The sequence below is a fragment of the Chiloscyllium plagiosum genome, unplaced genomic scaffold, assembly GCF_037043375.1.
Source record: "Chiloscyllium plagiosum isolate Xiang-an unplaced genomic scaffold, Cpla_swu_hap1 HiC_scaffold_35, whole genome shotgun sequence".
Classification (NCBI taxonomy): Eukaryota; Metazoa; Chordata; class Chondrichthyes; order Orectolobiformes; family Hemiscylliidae; genus Chiloscyllium; species Chiloscyllium plagiosum.
The window spans coordinates 13,741,384-13,759,993 of NW_028270173.1; the positions used below are offsets into that span (position 1 = coordinate 13,741,384).

General features: G+C 45.3%; 1 pseudogene across 1 annotated transcript; it reads right to left on the reverse strand.

The window, feature by feature from the left end:
- Nucleotides 1-1,409: 1,409 nt before the first annotated feature.
- LOC148140077 (zinc-binding protein A33-like) lies at nt 1,410-17,774 on the reverse strand (annotated as a pseudogene). The gene is made up of 6 exons (XR_015753026.1): nt 17,101-17,774; nt 16,906-17,001; nt 16,579-16,812; nt 16,225-16,247; nt 15,075-15,182; nt 1,410-1,956 (listed from the first exon to the last, which is right to left on the reverse strand). The product of XR_015753026.1 is annotated as a zinc-binding protein A33-like (transcript).
- Nucleotides 17,775-18,610: the final 836 nt, after the last annotated feature.

The window sequence follows — 18,610 nt, forward strand, 5'->3', positions numbered from 1 at the left end:
TTTATGCAAAATTAACCACTCAGCATTCATCAGTCTTCTTTGTCAATTCCTCAAAAAACTCAGTGAAGTTTGTCAGAAGTGACCTCTCCTCTGCTTTGCCATTTAATAAGATGATAGCTCATTTGATCATTCCCAACTCCACTTTCCAGCCTAAACTACATAACCTTTGATTTCCTTCCTCATGACAAATCTGTCCATTTAAGCCTTGTATATATTAAATGACCCAGCCTCAACAGCCCTCTGCAGCATCAAATTCTACACAAACACTGAGAATGCTGGAGAAACTCAGCAGGTCTGGCAGCAGCTGAGGAGGATTGAGAAATGTTTCAAATCCAGTGTGACTCTTGTTCAGACCTGCTTGTGTCTGTCCAGTGGGAGGGTGTAGAAAGGTGTTGATTTATATGATGGGTTCGAGAGGCTTCACAGTCCTTTTCTCACCACAGAGGCACAGCCCTGCAACATAAAGGGAATTCAAGAAGATAACATGGAGTCCTTGGTCGGCAGTGGGGAAGCTAATGCCTCAGCCTACTTGAAACCTAATTCATCAACCCTTTGAAATGGTCTGGAAGAATCTGAATTTCACTGCCAATCACAAGGTATCCCACAAAAACAAAAATTGCTCGAGAAACTGGAGCAGTGTCACTGAACCTAAATGTTGTCTCTTCTTTCTCTCCACTCACACTACCAGATTGCTGATTCTCACCAGCAATTTCTGTTTCTGTAGCACACCTTGGCAGTGAAAACTGAAGTTTGTAGCATATCTCATATTCAATGAACAAAGAATTGCAAATGCTGAAATCTGAAATTAAACAGAAATTGATGGAGAAACTGTTTTCTCTGCACAGATGCTGCCACACCTGCTGAGTTTCAATGTTCCTGGAATGTACTGATACAGAACATCATCTCAAAAATCCTCATTCACTGCCACCTAGTCAAATTCATCTTCATGTTATCACTGGCATTTCATTCCGTGGGCTTCAATTATACTTCTGAATCTTTTATGTGACAATTTGTCAAAAGCCTTTTCAAGTCCAGGATCAAATTCACTCTGAATCCTAATTGTGTCTTCAGTCGAAAGCTCAATAAATTCAGTTAACCATGACTTGCTTTGAATAAATCAACACTGGCTTTTCTCGATTATCCAGAATTGCTTCACTGTGTTGAATATTATCCTTAAAATTTCCCACCACCGAGATTAATCTCACTGCCCCGTAACTAACACTCCATTGACTCGAAACAGTGAATTTTAAAATAATGCAAAATGAAGTTGGTGTGCAAGGTATAAGGATACATATTCTGGAGAAATTTACAAATTTCCCACCTTCTTTCCCCCAGACTGAGACCGATCCCCCATCAGTTTACAGCTGGTAGGAGGCAGGGGGACGGGGTGAAATTATGGGATGGATCTGTCAGTGCCCTTTAATCCCGCAGATTGTCAACGGGGCGGAGTTTTTCCCACCGTCATTGCCTCCGGAATTGAAGATGGGAAAGATCCTCTCAGTGAAAGTGTGGAGATGGGACATGGTGTCCGCATTGTAAAATGACACCTGTCCACCCTCATCGTCCAGGAAAACCCCGATCTTCCGGGGATTCACACTCGGGGACAGTGGGGTGTCAGAAGGTGAAGTGGCGGCAAAATAACCACATCCGGGTCCAAGCCACACAATCCAGAATCCGGTCTCCGGGTTCAGTCCGATCCCCCCTTTCCTCATCACAGACTCTCGGACAGCTCCCAGAAACCACTCAGTCTTCTCCCCCACCTCCACCTCCCAGTAATGTCTCCCTGATGTGAATCCCTCTGATCCCAGGACACAGAGCCAGGAATCAAATCTCTCTGGGGAGTGAGGGAGCGGCTGCCGTTTGCCTCCGAGTCGCACACTGGTTCGGTCCTCAGACAGGATGAGCCAGGGATGGGCTGTGTTCGGATCCAGAGTCAGAGAGGCTGGAGTTGGGAGAGAGATCAAATAACACCGTCAGACAGAGAGAGGGAGGGAGAGTGGGAGGAGCAGCAAGTGAGGGTTGGAGAGATAGAGGGGGAATGGGAGTGGAGGGGGAGATAAGGAGAGTGTGGAAAAGGGGAGTTTGAAGGAGACGATGGTCATGGAAGAGGGAGTGAGTGAGGGAAAGTGCAGTGAGTGATGAGAGTGGAGGAATGAGGAGGAAGGATGAGTAAAGGGCTGGGAGGGAGGAGTGGGTGAGGTGAGAGGGATCATTTGGAGGAGAGTGGGTGGGGAAATGAGGAAGTGTACAGGAAGAACAGGAAGGCTTGGAAGGTTAAAGGGAGGGCGAGACCGAGGAGATGTAGGAGAGAGGGTGGACAGTGAGGAGAGGTGGGAGAGAGAGAGGAGGGCAGTGTGAAGGGGTGGTATGAGACAGAAACGTGTGGAGAATGAGGGGGAGCTTAGAGAGAGGTGAGCAATAGGACGTTTGAGTGTTTGGGTGAGAGTGATGGGAAGGGGTAAATTGAGGGAGTGGGAGGGAGAGAGCAAGTTGGGGAGTGCAGCATCATCTGGGGAGCCAGGAGAAGTGGGGAAAAGAGGGGGGAATTGTGGTGATGGGAAGTGTGATGGTAGTGGCATAGGTTCGAGTGTGCTGGGGAGGGTAAACTGAAGCAGAAGGTGAGGGGAGAGCGAGGGGCAGATAGTGTAGCAGAAGCAGAGGGAGAAGAAGCACTAGGGATTGGGGAGGGAGAGCGAGAGCAAAGGGGTATGGGACAGCATAGGGAAGTGTCAGATGGTGGGGGCCAGGAAAGGGAGGGGAGAGTGACGAGCAGAGTGTGGGGTACAGGAGAGGTGGGGGAGAGTGAGGGGGTTCGTGAGAGTAAACAGTATGGACAGGGTGGGGTGAGGAAGAGGAGAGACTGAGAGTGAGGGATGGGGAATGGACTGGAATGTGAGATGGCTAGGTCCAGGAGGAAGACATGACTGAGGAGGGGAGAGTGAGGGTGATAGAAGGAGAAAGGAAGAGTGAGAGGAAGGGGAGAACGAGAAGAAGGGAAAGTGATGGGCAAGGGAGAACAGGGGAGGGGGCAATAACAAGATGGAGGGAACATGAGCCTGAGGGAAATGGAGATTGGGGAGGAGGGGACAGTAAGTAGAAGGCGGATGAATGCAAAAGGAAGGGGAAAGTGAGATAATGTGAGTGGGTGGGAATGGGGATAGTGATGGGAGGCAGGAGTGATGGGCAACAAGGGAGTGGGGAGACGGTGGGAGGGTATAGTGTGGTTGCATTTGCAAGGGAGGGTTTAGGGAAGTAGGAGGGGATCATCATGAAGAATGGGAGGAAATGAGGGGAGGTTTTTAACCTCAGGGCAGGGGATGGAAGAGTAAAGAGATGGGGGGAGTAATGAAAGTGGGAATGAGTGTGAGTAAGGATGTGGGAGAAGATGTGGAGGTTTTGTGAGGGAAGGGACAATTTGGGATGGGGTTGGGAGAGTGAATGACAGCATAGAATGGGAGGGTGAGGACAGGAGGTCTGCAAAATAAGTGGACATTTGAGGTTTGGAGGCCGGGAGAGTGAGTGGGAGGGTTGAGAGATGGAGATACGGTGAGTGAGGGAGGTGAGAGTGAGGAGGAAGGGATGGATGAGATGGAGAGGAGAAATACAGGTTCCATTTGGCCATGGGAGGGTGAGGGAGTGGGAGAGGAGAGTGAGTGCCAGGGAATGAGGGGGATATTCTGTATGAGGGAGAAGGGAGGGTTAAGAGTACCACGTATTAATCTGGATGTGGAAATGAGAGAGAACAAAATAAGGACTTGTGAGAATTCTGGAGGTGAATGCACTGGAGAATGAGGTGGAGTTTGTGGGGAAGAGGAGAGTCAACATGAACGGAGTGTAGGATGGGGGTTTTAAAGGAAGGAGAGAGTTGGGTCTCGGAAGTTGAGGAAGTCTGTGGAATGTGAAGGAGGTGAGTGAATTTGAGGATGAGATGGAGGGGAGATAAATGGAGGCAAGACTGAAAGGGAGTGAAGTGTGAGGAGGTAAGATTAAAATGGAGGGGAGAGTCAGGTGTGGGTGAAATCATGGCAGAGTGATTATGGAGGAACAGAGGAGATGGAGAAGGCAAATGTGAGATGGGAATGAGGGGCAATGTGAGGTAGAGAGAGAGAGATAGAGCAAAGCGAGGTTGAGAGGACAGTTACCAGATTGGGAAGCTGTACTTGAGAGTATCGTGAGGAAGATGGAAGAGTGAGCTGGGAGGGTGTGAGAAGTGAGCATGAGGGGGCTGTGAGATTGAGGGGGAAGGGGAGAGCAGGAGGGAGTGAGGCAGCATTGATGGGGAGGGAGATTGGAAAGTCTGGCTAACTAGAGTATAAAGGAGAGCTGGAGTGGCAAGGACAGTGAGGTTTGGAGAGTGAGGTGGAGGGGAGAGGGAATTGTGAAGGGTGGACAATGAAGGGAGGGTGGGGGAGGACTGAATGGTGAACAATCAAGAGGAATGGATGGATGTTGGGAATTTGGATGTGAGTGGGATGGAGAGTGGAGAATACAGTGAGGGTGTGGCCTGTCAGATTAAGGGACAGATGATAGCAGGTATAAACCAGGAGGAGAATGAGGTCAGGGGGAGATTGACTGGGATGGGAAGCTGAGCTAAAGGAGAGAGTGAATGAGAGGGAAGTGTGTATGGAGAGTGAGCAGGAGAGACAAGAGGGAGTGGGAGTCATGGGGATGTGGATAGAGAGAGTGGTCAGAGATGGGAGTGGGAATTGAGCAGAGGGGACACATGAGAGCAGGAGAGAGTGGGGTGGGAGATCAGGAGGGAGTGTTGGTTAGAGGTAGGGAATGGTGAGTGAGATCCATGGAAGAGTGATGGAGAGGGAGGAGGAGGAGAGTGGGGCCTGTATAGAGATGGAAGGGGAATGCAGTGAGGGATAGGGACAAGGAGAGAGTGATGAGATCAATAAAGAGCTAGGCTGTCAGGTCATGAGTGTGGAGGAGGTGAGAGGCAGGGTGTAAGGGAAAAGAAGAGGGAAATTGGCAGCGAGGGGAATGAAAATGAGGAGAATGACTCAGAGGAGGAGAATCCAGGAAGAGGGGAGGAGAGAGTGAACGGGAGATGTGTGGGGGAGTGCCAAGAGAGTCGGGGTGAGTGAGAGGAGTGACAATGATGCTCCTGAAACAAGTTTAGGTTATCCTTGGCTTTTTCCAGAGGGGTCAGAAACACAAACCTTCTGATGTGTCTGGGTTGAATGGGCTTTAGAGCCAATTTGATTATAGCTAACAGAAGCTACCTCAGGCAAAACACATTCAAGATTTACAAAACTTTGGTGGCATGGTGGCACAGTGGTTAGCACTGCTGCCTCACAGCGTCAGAGACTTGGGTTCAATTCCCATCTCAGACAACTGTCTGTGTGGAGTTTGCACATTCTCCCAGTGGGTGTGCTGGTTTTCTCCCACAGTCCAAAGATGTGCAGATTAGGTGAATTGGCCATGCTAAATTGTCCATAGTGTTAGGTGTAGGGGAATGGGTCTGGGTGGGTTGCTCTTCAAAGGGTTGGTGTGGACTTGTTGGTCTGAAGGGCCTGTTTCCACACTGTAAGTAATCAAATTTAAAAAAAAACATTTCGACACTGAAAGGAGAGTGACCAATTCTCCCAGGTCAAATTTGGTTTTGGTTTGGTTTTAGCAAGCAGCCAGCTTTTTTGAGGCTGCTGGTCAAAGAAACAGCTCCATGCTGATCCTCTCTCTCTCTCTCTCTCTCTCTGATATCTCTCCTGTGAGAACCTGGGTTTGATTTTTCCTTTTTTTGCCAAGGGGGTGTTCATGGGGATGTTGTAAATATTTGGAACAGCATCATTAAGTTGCAATAGAGTTGTTTCGGTTTTTAAATACTTATGTTATTCTAAATTTGGTTTTTGTTCATGTGTAAATAAATACTGCTTTGTTTCAAACTGAGTGGTTGGGCCAGCTGCATCCATCCTGGAATATCCACTGTACACCTACTGAAAACAATTAGAAATGTTAGGTCTGGGCTACCTTCTTGAAATGTTTTGAGGGAGTTTGGCCTGGTCCATAACAGGGGAGTGAAGAGTCAGGGGGATGTGAGTGTCAGGGATTTAGAATGATGTGGGAGAGTAATTGGAGAGTCGGCTGGACGAGAAAATGAGGGGAAGTGCAATTGAGAGGGGAGAGGGAGGATAAGTGGATATGAGTAAGTGGGTCAGGTGAGTGTTGTGTTGACTGTAAAGGGTAAGGAAAGAGAGGGGGAGGGGGAGAGTGATTGACATTAGAGCTTGCAGGGAGCTGGGGAGTAGGTTGGGGTGTGGAGTGGGGAGGGGAGTGTGAGGAAGAAAGGTCAATGAAGGAGAAGTGTAAGAGATTTGGGGCATTGTTGAAAGGAGTTATTTTGCTGGAGGGAGGGAGTGAGGGCGAAGAGGGAGAGGAGATGGGGTTGGAAGCAAGGTTGAGGAGATAGGACAACTTTGGGATGGTGGATGGGAGTTTGTGAAGTGAGAGAAAGGGGGATAGAGTGAGGCCTGAGCAATGTGAGGAGGAAGGGAGTCTTCACAAGGAAGAATTTTAAAAACAAAGAGCGTTACTTAAACAGAGAAGACCTGCAGAATTGCACGATACAGAGTGATCTGGGTGTTTGAGTGTGTGAGTCAGAAAATGTTAGGATGCAGGAACAGTGAGTAATTAAGAAGGTTAATGGGAAGTTAACCTTTATCTCAAGATAAGATGAACTTAACAGTAAAAATGATATCTTTTAGCTATAGAGAGAATTGGTAGAGAGAGAGAGAGAGAGAACCTGCACTGTTACTATCATCTGTATCACACACCAGCTGTCCAGCCGACTGAACTAATCGACCGACATAGCCATAGATTAATACAGCCCTTCAGCCCATTGTGGAAATGCTAGTCATCAAGGGTCTATCAAGCTCTATTCCATTTCCCAGCAACTAGGGAACTTAGGGAAATAAATAGTGATGTCTTGGAAAGAGTTCATATTACAGAAGAGGATGTGCTGTGGAGGTCTTCAATTGTACAAAGCTAGTTATATCCCCAGGACAGGATCAGGTGTTTACCAGAAACTAGGGAAGAGATTGCTGCACCGATTACTGACATACTTGTATCATCAACAACCACAGGTGAGGTGCCAGAACTGGAGGTCGGCTAATTTGGTGCCATTATTTGAGAAAGGCTGTTAGGAAAAGTGAGGGATCTATAGACCAGTGAGCTTTACACCAGTGGTAGGTAAGTTATTGGAGTGGGTGAGACAGGATATACATGCAATTAGAAAGGCAAGGACTTAATAGGAATAGTCAACATGGCTTCATAAGTGGGAAATTGCATTTTGATTGAGTTTTTTTTGAAGAGGTAATAAAGAAGCTGGATAAAGACAGTAGTATACGTGGTCGAGATGGACTTCAGCAAAGCATTCAACAAGGTTCTGCATGGTAGACTGGTTAGTAAGGTTAGATCTCTTGGGATCCAGGGGAAGGTAGCCAATTCAGTACAAAATTGGCTTAAAGGTAGGAGTCAGAGTGTGATGGTATGACTGGAGGCCTGTGACTAGTGGTGTGCCACACAGATCAAGGTTGGGTCCCACTGCTTTTGGTCATGTGTATAAATCATTTGGGTGTGAACATAGGAAGTATAGTTAGTATATTAGAGACAAAACATTTCAGATGCTGGAATCCAAGGTGGACAAGCAGGAGGCTGGATGAACACAGTAAGCCAGGCAGCATCAGGAGATAGAGGCCTGAGGAAGGGTTGCATCTGAAACGTCGAATACTCCATCCCCTAATGCTGCCTGGCTTGCTGTATTCTTCCAGCCTCTTGCTTGTTAGTAAAGTGGCTGATGACATGAAAATATCGTGTAGTGGGCTGAGATGGAGTTTAATTTAGATAAATGTGAGGTGTTGTATTATGGTCAGGCAAATCAGGCCAGTTGATGGTGGGACCCTGGGGAGTGTTACTGAGCAGGAGACCTGAGGGAGCAGGTACATGATTCCTTGGGTTGGAGTTGCAGGTGGACAGGGTGGTGAATAGGGAGTATGGCAAACTTACCTTCATTTGTTGGAGTGCTGAGTGTTGAAATGTTGGGGTGTAATGTTGTGACTGTGAAGGCCATTGGTGAGGCACATTGGAGTGTAGTTCTGGTCACCATTCAATGGGCTAAGTATGTTGTGAGATTCGAGAGTGTGTGGAGGGGACTTACAAGGGTGTTGCTGGGTCTGGAGGGTTTGAGTTTTAGGATATGGCTGAATAGGCTGGGACATCTTTCCCTGGAATGTCGGATGTTGAGGGGTGACCTTATCAAGGTTTATCAAACCATGAGGGGGATGGAAAGGGTGAATAGCCAATGTATTTTCCCCAGGGTAGATGACTCCAAAAGTAGAGGGCATAGGTTTACTGTGAGATGGGAAAGGTTTAAAAAGAACTTGGGAATTAACTTTTTCACGCAGAGGGTGATCCGTGTATGGAATAAGCTGCCAGAAGAAGTGGTGGAGGTGGGATTAATGACAACATTTAAAGGGCATCTGTATGGGTACATGAATCGGAAGGATTTAGAGGGATATGAGCCAAATGCTGGCATATTGAACGAGGTCGGTTTGGGATAGCTGATCAGTGCAGACTGATTGGATGGAGGCATCTGTTTCCATCTTGTGTGACGCTATCATTCCATCTGAATAACTTCCTAAATGTTGCAAAGATTTCTGTCTCCTTTCAGGCAGTGAGTTCCTGAGACTGATAGCCATCCAGGGTAAAAATATCATCCTTAATTCCCCTCGAAAACCCTTGCTCCTTCTCTTAAATCTATGTACCTGTTATTGCCCAAATCATTAAGGGGAAAAGTCTACCCAGTCTGTCACCCTCATAACTTTCATCAGCTTCTCCCCTCAGCCTTCTCTGCTTCAATGAAAACATCCCCAGCCGATCGAGTCTGTCTTCAGAGGTGAAACGCTCCAGCCCAGGCAACATCTTGGCGAATCTCAGCTGTTCCAGCCCTGCCCTGTCTCCTATTGGATTTTCTACACACTGCCTTAAATAGATCACATGGAGACACTTTAAGAATTCTGTCCTGTCCGAGCCCTTCACAATCTGCCTGTCCCAGTGCATACAGGGGAAGTTCAATTCCCCTGATATTATGACCATTTGTTTTAGCACTTTTCTGAGATTTGCGACACATCAGCATTTAATCTATCTCTGATTATACTCTACAGCACACTCCCAACAATGTCATTCCCAATTTTTATAAAGTTCTCCCTATGTGGCCTCAGTGGAGTGGAAAATGAGACGCTGTTCTTCCAGTTTGTGCTGATCCTCGAGCTGGATGAACATTACTCATTTCCCACTGCAGCCTTCAGATCTCAGAGCTGAAACCAATAATGTTAGGGTTTGAACAATTTCTTCCATGTTTTACCCACATGGACACTCTAGCCTCTGTCATGATATGGGCTAATTTCATGACCCGTTTTTAATCTCCTGCATTGTTATTAGAAACAATGAAATGTGTAATTACCCTCTGTGTCACTGAACTTTTCCACGACAAAAAATACCATTCAAACTGATGATTTTTTCATCATCACAATGTTGTTTCTGTGACCTCACTGTTCACAGATTGATTCTCTCATTTCCTACATTACAACAGGGAATATTTATCAAAAATATACCAGTGGTTCAGAAACTCTTTGGGTTATGCCGTAGGCACATGGACGATATTTGAACACAATTTGATTTATCATACTCTCCTCTGTCATGAATTCCTTGTTATCAGGATTTGCGTTAATTATTCACATGGCTATTCATTGCTCCTTTATTTTCCATTTGGTCCCATATTCCCAACATCACAAATCATACACTTCCCTCATCTGGAAGTGAAGGCAGTTTTCCAGATACCTGTTTCCTCCTGCAGGACCACCCAGCACCTTCTCACATTCCGAACTCTTGGAAAACAGACCATGAAACACTGCACTGAATCAGAACCCTCATGTTGAATTGGGCCTCTGATCAAACAAATGGAGCAGCAACTGGGTTCACTGCTTGATCAATGAGATTACTGAAAATATTGAAACAGTGGCTCAATGGTTAGCATTGCAGCCTCACAGCACCAGGCATCTGGGTTCAATTCTAGCCACACGTGATTGTGTGGAGTTTGCACATTCTCCCATGTCTGTAGGATTTCCTCCCACAGTCCAAAGATGTGCATCTTCTGTCTATTGTGCCCATGGATGAGTAGATTTGTTGGATCAGGCATGGCAAATATTGAGTTCCAAGGATATAGTGGGGATTGGGTCCAGGTGGGATGCTCTTCAGAGGGTCAGTGTGGACTCGATGGACTCAATTGTCTGCTTCCGCACTGGAGGGATTCAGTGATTCTATCAGTCTCACTAACACTCCCCTTTTCACACTCCCCTTACAGATATTTATAAATGTTTGACAATGTTAAATCTATGGATATTTATCAAATTCAGCAGGTCTGGCAGCATCTGTGGACAAAAATCAGAGTTAATGTATAGGATTGAGTGACCCTTCCTCAGAAGTCATGGTAGCTAGGAAAATGTTGGTTTATATTCAGAAGATAGAGTCGGGGAATGGGAAAGGAGTAAATAATAAGTGGGGATAGAGCCCAAAGAGAGAGAAGAGCAGTTAGGCAGACAAAGGAGTGGATAATGATTTGGCTGGAAGGTTGAATAACTGTTAATGAAGACTGTTAGTGGGTTACAATGGGTGGTGCCTAATAGCAAACTCTGTGCTAACAAGGCCTGGTTGTGTGTGTTGTGGTAACAACATGGGAGAGGTCAGAACCCAAAGTTATTGAATTCAATATTGAGTCTGGAAGCTTCAGGATCCCCTTCCGAAAAATGAAGTGCTGTTCTTCCAGCTTGCACTGAGCTTCACTGGAGCACTGCAGCAAGCCTGAGACAGAGGTGTTGGCCAGGTTACATGGTGGCGTGTTAAAAGGCAACTGGAAGTTCAAAGTCTTTTTTGGCAAACAGAAAGCAAGCGTTCTGTAAAGTGATCAAGCAGTCGACCCTTTATATCCCCAATAGAGAGGAGGCCACATTGTGAGCAGCAAATGCAGTAGGCTAGATTGTGAGATGTGCAGGCAGGTGGAAGATGTGTTTGGGTCCTGGGATACTGAGGAGGGAGGAAGTAAACAGACAGATGTTACACCTTTGGTGGTTGCAGGGGAAGGTGCGGTGAGGCTGTGAGGGGTGTTGGAAGTAACCGGGGTGTCCCAAAGGGAATAGTTCCTGCGAGAGGCTGACAAGGGATAGGTGGTGTGTAGTATTTGGTGGTGGCACCTCGCTGGAGTTAGTTGAAATGACAGCAAATGATTTTCTGGATGGGAATGCTGGTGGGATGGTAGGTAAGTGTGATAGCCATGCTTCTGTTGTGGGTAAAGTTTTGGAAAAAAAGTTATAAGAGATAGGATTTATAAAGATTTAGAGAGGAATAAATTGATTGGGGATAGTCAACACAGTTTTGTGAAGGGTGGGTCGTGCCTCACAAACCTTACTGAATTCTTTGAGAAATTAACCAAACAGTTGGATCAATGTAAAGCAGTTGATGTGGTGCATGTGGATTTCAGTTAAGCATTTGATAAAGTTCCCCATGGTAGGCTATTGCACAAAATACGGAGGCATGGGATTGAGGGTGATTTAGCGGTTTAGATCAGAAATTGGCTAGCTGGTTGAGGGGACATGTTCATTCTGGAGTTCAGTTGCTGCTGGTGTACCACAAGGATCTGTTTTGGGGCCACTGCTGTTTGTCATTTTTATAAATGACCTAGATGAGGGTGTAGAAGGATTGGTTAGTAAATTTGCGGATGACACTAAAGTCAGTGAAGTTGTGGATAGTGCTGAAGGATGTTGCAGGTTACAGAGGGTCATAGATAAGCTGCAGAGCTTGACTGAGAGCTGGCAAATGGAGTTTAATGCAGAAAACTGTGAGGTGATTCACTTTGTAAGCAGCAACAGGAATAAAAAGTATTGGAATAAAAGGTACAGGAATAAAAGTAATGGTAAGATTCTTGATGGTGTAGATGAACAGAGAGATCTCAGTGTTCATGTACACAGATCCCTGAAAGTTGCCAACCAGGCTGATAGGGATGTTAAGAAGGCATTCGGTGTGTTAGCTTGAGGGATTGAGTTTCAGAGCCACAAGGTCATGCTGCAGCTGTGCTTGGAGTATTGCATACAGTTCTGGTCATTGCATTATAGGCAGGATGTGGAAGCTTTGGAAAGGGTGGAGAGGAAATTTACTCGGATGTTGCCTGGTGTTGCGGGAAGGTCTTATGAGGAAAGGCTGAGGGACTTGAGGCTGTTTTCATGAGAAGAATATTGAGATGTGACTTAATTGTGACATATAAGATAATCAGACGGTTAGATATGGTGGAGAGTGAGAGCCTTTTTCCTCAGATGGTGATGGCTAACATGAGGTGACATAGCTTTAAATTGAGGCGTGGGAGATATAGAACAGATGAGAGAGGTAGTTTCTTTACTCAGGGAGTATTAGGGGCGTGGAATGCACTGCCTGCAACAGTAGTAGACTTGCCAACTTTCAGGGCATTTAACTGGTCATTGGATAAACATATGAATGAAAATGGTATAGTGCAGAATAGACAGGCTTCAGATTGGTTTTCATAGGATGGCGCAACATCAAGGGCCAAAAGGCCTGGACTGCGCTGTAATGTTCTATGTTCTCTGTAAGACTAAGGGGAACCCTATTGCTGTTGCAGGGTGGGGAAGAGAGGGATATGTGTGGAAGTGTGGGAGATGGGCTGGTGCAATTCAGGGCCCTGTCAACAACATTGCTGGGGAATCCTCCGTTGAGAAAAAAGGTGGACATTGTAGACATGTACCCTAGACATTTGTGGGAAACTAGGGAAGTGATTGCTGCACCCCTGACTGAGATATTTATATCATTGATAGTCACAGGTCAGGTGCTGGAAGAGTGGTGATGGGAAGGGAAAGCCAGGGAACTATAGACCAGTGATCCTGATATCAGTGGTGGGCAAGTTGTCAAAGGGAATCCTGAGGGAAAGGGTTTACTTGCATTTGGAAAGGCAAGGACTGATTAGGGATGGTCAAAATGCCTTTGAGCATGGCAAATCATGTCTCATGAACTAGATTGAGTTGTCTAAAGAAGTAACAGCGTGTATTGATGAGGGATCAGCAATGGACCTGATCTACACAGATGTCAGTAAGGCCTTCGACAAGATTCCTCATAGTAGACTGGTTAGCAAGGTTAGATCTCATGGAATACAGGGAGAACTAGCCATTTGGATAAAGAACTGGCTCAAATGTTGAAGACAGAAGGTGGTGGTGGAGGGTTGCTTTTCAGACTGGAGGCCTTTGACCAGTGGTGTGCCACAAGGATTGGTGCTGGGTCCACTGCTTTTCAGCACACAAATAAATGATTTGGGTGTGAACATAAGAGGTATAGTTATTAAGTTTGCAGATGACACCAAAATTGAAAGTGTAGTGGACACTGAAGAAAGTTATGTCAGAGTACAACTGGATTTGATCAGATGAGCCAATGGATCAAAGAGTGGCGGATAGAGTTTAATTTAGATAAATTAGAAGTGCTGCTTTTTGGAAAGGCAAATCTTAGCAGGACTTGTACACTTAATGGTAAGGTCCTGTGGAGTGCTGCTGAGCAAAGAGACCTTGGAATGCAAGTTCATAGTTCATTGAAAGTGGAGTTGCAGGTTAATAGGATAGTCAAGAAGGCATTTGGTATGCTTTTCTTTATTGGACAGAGCATTGCGTATTGGAGCTGGGACGCCATGTTGTGGCTGTACAGGACATTGGTTCGGCCACTTTTGGAATATTGTGTGCAATTCTGGTCTCCCTTCTATCAGAAGAATATTGTGAAACTTGAAAGGGTTCAGAAAGGATTTACAAGGATGTTGCCAGGTTTGCAGGATTTGAGCCATGGGGAGAGGTTCAATAGGTTGGGGCTATTTTCCCTTGAGCATCAAAGGCTGAGGGGTGACCTTATAGGGTTGATAAAATCACAAGGGATATGATAGGATAAACAGACAGGGTTATTTTCCCTTGGGGTAAGGGCATCCAGAACTAGAGGGCATAGGTTTTGGGTGAATGGGGAAAATATAAAAGAGACCTAAGGGATAACTTTTTAATACAGAGGATGGTGTGTGTATGGAATGAGCTGCCAGAGGAAGTGGTGGAGGATGGTAAATTCACAACATTTTAAAGGCATCTGGATGTGTTTATGAATTGGAAGGGTTTAGATGGATATGGGCCAAGTTTTGCCAAATGGGACTCTATTAGATTAAGGTATCTGGTCGGCATGGATGAGTTGGACTGAAGGGTCTGTTTCTGTGCTGTACATCTCGATGACTCTATGATTCTAAGTATATACTCTACACGCAACCAACAGGATCAATGTTATACACAAAATACCATGTGAAGACTGCCAAAAACACTACATGAGTAAACAAATAAGGGGCTGGAACAACACAGCAAGCCAGGCAGCATCAGGAGGTGTAGAAGGCAATGTTTTGGGTATAAACCTTCATTGGGTAAACAGGAAGGAAATTAGCCACGAGGGTTCAAAACCACAAACTAGCCAGCAAGTGACATGATCACCTAGCACTTATGTCACTTCACATTGACAATGACAGACACCAATTCGACTGAGACAATATATCCATTCTAGGACAAGCCAAACAGAGACATGTCAGAGGAATTCCTGGAAGCCTCACACTAATCCCTGAACTCCATTAACAAACAGGAAGAGTTGGACCCCATTTACCAATCACTAAGATACAAAACCAACAACAAAACTGGAAATGGTACCATCAACCCTAGCAGAGTGGGACAGAACACCAACACTTCATCTAAGGCACCCTGATGATGTTACTGAGAATAGGGATGAAACATCTGTAAACTAACTTACCAACTCAGCAAGGAAGTTTACAATCTGTTCATAACCTGAGCTACAAATCTTTGCAAATACGCTGAAGAAAGTGCCTCAAAATATTGTTCTGTCTCCCAGAATTAACAACACCTGATGTGAAGGTTTAAACTGGTACCTGAGAGTCCCTGCATAATTGGATTTATCATCAAGAAAATGAATACATGTGTTTACCTGGGTGAATGGTGTGTATCATTTCTTTCCAGACTGTGTAGTGTAAAGGGCCAGAGAACTTTCCAATAGACAGAGAGGGATCTGCAGCTGAGAGTTTGTTCTTGTTGTCACTAACCCTATGAATATTGAACAGATTACGTTATAAATTATTAAACTCAAATCATAAATTATTTCAGTATTGTTCACATTTCAGTCAATGGGTGAGAAATGTTCATCTTATTTTTGTAAATTGATCCAAACTGAATTCAATAATACAAGGGCAAGGATTGGAAAACCCCAGATCCAGAGAAATGTCCATATCCCACTAACAGATCAGTTACTGATACATCACATTGCACCATGTGTAATACGTGGGTGCCACAACCCTCCGAGAATTTTGCTGCTCTATTTCTGGCCTCTTGACCACCTCTGAATTTAGTCTCTCTCCACCCCCCCCCCCCCCCCCCCCCCCCATTGGAGGTTGGACTTTCAGTTGCCGAATGCCTCAGCTCTGGAATTCCCTCCCTGAACCTTTCTATTTCTCTGTTCCTCTTTCCTCCTTTAAGTTGCACTAAAACCTGCACCAATGACCTGGATTAATAGTTCAGTGTGACTTTTCTATAATTTCCAACACACCTGTAAAGTACCTCAGAACATTACATTACATTAATTAGGATTTAGTTTCTGATTTTGGATTTATTGTACCCTTTATAAAGTCTAGTTGCAATTAGTGTTGTAAAAAGTGAAACAAAATAATTCTCCCTTTAAACTCTGACTGCCTCGGTTTGGTCAGGAGCCATGCAGGAACAGGGATGGCCATTCTCTGGAAACGTGGGCCCTGTCTCTCTCTCAGGGTCAGGAGGAAGGGCACAGTCACACAAACAATACAAATCAGGGCAGTGATCACTTCCAGCCTGAGAACCAGTTGTGCTATTTCCAGGCACCCTGTCATTGTTCGCAATATCATGGAACAGTTTTATCAAAGCTAATACTGTTTTAACCCTGTAACAATCTTGTTATCAGAAAAAAAACACTTGTTTATGAACCATAACTGGAGTTACTGTCACCCAATAAATGACCTTTTAGAGCTGCGACAATAACAAGGAAATAACCCCATAATAACCCGTCCCTGAGTTATTGAGCAAACTGTGCAGAGTTTCAGTAAAGAGCATGTCCTACCTTCTCTTCTGACAAGCTTCCTCCTGAAAGAAATGAATCACAAACAGTGAGGCTGGCAGTGACAGATTTCAGGAGGAGACAGACAGGCTGCTGAAATGAACAGGCACAACGCGGAAGTGTAAAGTGATATATTTTGGAAGGAAGACTGAGGAGAGGGTAAAATAATCCGGTATTCCCGAAACGCATCAGAGTGTAGAAGCGATTAATTCAGTGACAGTGTCGCAATAATCCAGTCATAGATTGACTTGAATACTATATTTTTTAGCAATTGCTTTATTAATTAACAAGTACCATGAGTTTTTTTTTGTAACTGGGTGAAATTTCCATTACCTAACCTGGAATATATTCCCTCACCGTCAAAAATATGAGCTCGTCTTTTTGCTCCATCTGTTTCTGCAACTTTGAGAGTTCCTCCTCAATAGAATTTAAATTCTCCTGAATCTCTCGAAGGGTTTTCTCCATTGGTTCTACAATCCTCTCCTCTTCTTCCCTGAGATCTCTGAGTAAACGCTGCTCTTTCTCAGTGAGAATCTGGTGCATTTTAGTGAACTCGGATGTGATGTGGGTCTGCAGACTGCTCGCCTGTTCCTACCAAATGAAATGTGAAACCTCATTAATGTCCCGCGATAAAGGGAACAAAACTAACCGAGATCCCAGAGAATCAGCACAGGGAGAGCTCACCCTCACTTCGGAAATCTTCCGTTTCTGGGTCAGTTCCGCTTGTTGAACCGCCGATTTTTTCTCTGTAAGAGAGTCCAAGGAAGATTTTATCTTTTTCTAGGATTTGGAGAGAAATTACAGAGTTAGATCCGTTAGTTCAGGTGTTGGATCAGGAATGTGTGAAACGCGCAGTTCGTGACATATTCTCTCTTTTACCTTGTAGATTTAAACAGCCTCATTGATCGGCAGGAAGCGGTGCTCTCTGTGTTCCCGGGAATCTCGACAAATCGGGCAGATCAATTTCCTGTCAGTTTCACAAAACAGCTTCAGATCTTCCTGATGTACCTCACAGTGAGGTTTACTTTCCTTCTCTTTCGGATCCAGCTTTAATTTTCGAGCCTCCTCGGCCAGATTCGCTAAGGCCCGATTTACCCTGAGGTTTCTGTCCGGAAACACCTCTCGACATTCCGGGCAGGAGTTTATCTCCTTCTTTTCCCAACTCTGGGTGATACAGGAGCGGCAGAAATTGTGTCCACATTCCAGTATAACCGGATCGGTGAAGAAATCCAGACAAATGGGACAAACTGCCTCCTCGGTCAGTCTCAGGAGCTGCTGTCTGGAAGCCATGATCAATCTCAGCACTTCCTGATTCAAACTGTTCCCAGTCTCACTGTTCCTCCGCAGGTAAACACGTTCAGGTCATCGATTTCCCGATGAATTTCACTGCAAACAATTATTACTTTCCACTTTATTCTCCCGATATTCTGACAGAGACGAATCGAAACATTCATATATTGAAGAAAAAAACGCAACTCGAACAGGGAGAGGGAGTCGGGAGGGTGAAGACCCAGGAGGGGCAGAGAGAGAGAGAGACAGAGAGGGGGCGGGGGTGAAGATGGGCGGGGAGCGAATTTTCCCTGAATTTTGCTGAACTCACTGCCCACGACAAACCCTTTGGTGCAACCTGGTGTAAGATCCAGATCACTGAGCTGGGTTGTGTGAATGACTGCACCCGCTCACCCTCAAACACAATGTATTCGGTATCGAGAAAATGAGATGACAGATACAGAGGCAGTCTTTCTGGGGATCCGGTCTGAAAGACTCTTATATTTAAATATCGTTTTTCACGTCACTAAGCTTTATCAAGGTAAAATCACACAACACCAGGGTATAGTCCAACAGGTTTATCTGGAAGGACAAGCTTTCGCTGCTCCTTCGTCAGGAGCTGCTCCTTCGGCAGGATCACGAACACAATTTTTTTGTAAAATATGTAAATATCACACAAATGTTGCGATATATTGAACAAACCTAGATTGCTGTTAAATCTATCATCACTTAAAATGGGTGGCAGGTTTCGATTGATTAATACGTAAATCCCAGAACTTGATTCAAGTCACAGTCCCGAGATAACTTTCGGTTTTATTATTAAAATAAAGCAGCATCTCAGCTCAGACAATGCCTGAAAGGTGTGAGGTTAGAGTGTGTCTGTATTCCAACCAGAAGGCAGACTGATTTTGCTACTGCAGCAGCGGGAGCGGGGAGAGTGAGGAGCTGGGTGGGAGCGGTCGAATTGCGCTCTGGGAAGGTGAGGGAACTGAATTATTTGGGCTCAACCCTCCCATTCCCCACCCCACTCTGGGCTCGCCTTCATTCTCCCCCCCCCATACCACCTTTCAATCTCCTTTCCTTTCTCTCTCTCTCTTACCTTTCCTCCCTCCCCATTCCT